Genomic DNA, 1,545 nt, shown 5'->3' on the forward strand with positions numbered 1-1,545 from the left:
ACCACTGGCAGACACAGGAGTCACCAGGCCCCACTGCCCCTGGGCCAGCTCTGTGCCACCAGGTGCCGCTGGCCCAGCGCACACGCCCACAGACCAGACCTGAGCCAAGTGCACACTCACTCCTACAGCAGCGCGACCCAGGGCCCCACGCCGGTGCCCGGCGACAAGGAACGCACGCCCTCGGTGTCACCCCCAGGGGCCCTCGCGGCCAGGAGAGGGGCAGCTCTGACCCTCGCCACCCCCGGAGGACCCTGAACGCACAGCGCTCGGGAGAGAAGCCGGACACACGGCCACGTGGCTGAGCGCCCCGGCGAGAAACGTGCAGAGGTCAGGCCGGAAGCGGGGGGCGGGGGGGGCTGCAGGGGTCGGGGTCTCCGGCAGAGCGGAAAGCCGGTTGCGCAATCCCGGGATGACGCCGAAACCACAGCATGCCTCCGTGAAGTGTTTGATTTCAGGTCACGCAAATTCCGCCTCAGGCTTTTAGTAGCGCTGTGGCCGGGGAAGCCACGAAGCTGGGGTTGCCTCGGGGTCCCCCCTTGGAGGGCTCGCCCAGGTGCTGGGGGCGGGAGCGGAGATCGGCCATCCCCTGCTCGGTCCAGGGCTGGGGTCTGGGGCTCCAGCCTGGCCCCTGCCAAGCAGCACGGCTCGGCCACCTTAGATGCCCGCGTGGCCCCCGCCTCTGCCTTAGTCCAGAGCCCCCGCCCCCCAAAGTCCGCTTTCCTTCTCTGCTCCCACCGGTCCGGCCCCTCCTAGCACCCACCTCCCGACTGCGTCCAGAGCTCTGTTCCCAGCTGGGTGGGTGACCTGAGGGCCCTCTGGGCCTCGGTGCTCCCTCCTTTCATCCACCCGGTGTAGCTGGGTGAGTAACAAGTGGTTAGTGGGGGGCCGCTGGAGCAGCACCCCAAGCCCATGTGTGCTCCCTCCTGTACGTTCTAAACTCCCTCATGGCTCCCAAGGGCACCCTAGAATGGGGACCCCATAGGAAGAGGAGCCACCCGGTCCTGGCAGTCCCCCAGACGCTCTCCGGGACCCCTGGGCTGTCATGTCAGGAAGCACACAGGCTTCCTGCCCCCCTGCTCCCCACAAGGCACCTAGGTGGTTGCCCCATTTTCCCCTCCATCCCTGAGGGCTGTTTGTGGTCACTTTCAACACCAGGATTCCCAACTGCTGCCCAGGCGCCACCCAGGAGGCCTGCTGCGCCCAGCGAGGAAACTCAGGACATGGGCTTGAGCCTTCTGCTAAATCCAGAAACATGCAGAGTTGTCTCTCTCTCTCTCTCTTTAAAATTTGCCAAACAAGAACTGGGGTGCAGGCCAGAGGTGCAGGGACAGGGACAAGTGAGGACTCCCCAGATCAGGCAAATCCACTGAAGCCCACTGCTGAGCGGAGCAGGGGGCAACAGGAGAGGGCTGCTGAGCCCCAGGGAGGTCCCTCCCTGGCCCGAGCTGGTGCTGCGCTTCAACACCCTGCCCACCAGGAGGCCCAGAGATGAGTATTTTAAAGCCAGAGCGGTGCAGGGGTTAGAGTTTCAGCACCATCAAGCTC

The sequence above is a fragment of the Condylura cristata genome, unplaced genomic scaffold (assembly GCF_000260355.1).
Source record: "Condylura cristata isolate star-nosed mole 26May11 unplaced genomic scaffold, ConCri1.0 scaffold00025, whole genome shotgun sequence".
Taxonomy (NCBI): Eukaryota; Metazoa; Chordata; class Mammalia; order Eulipotyphla; family Talpidae; genus Condylura; species Condylura cristata.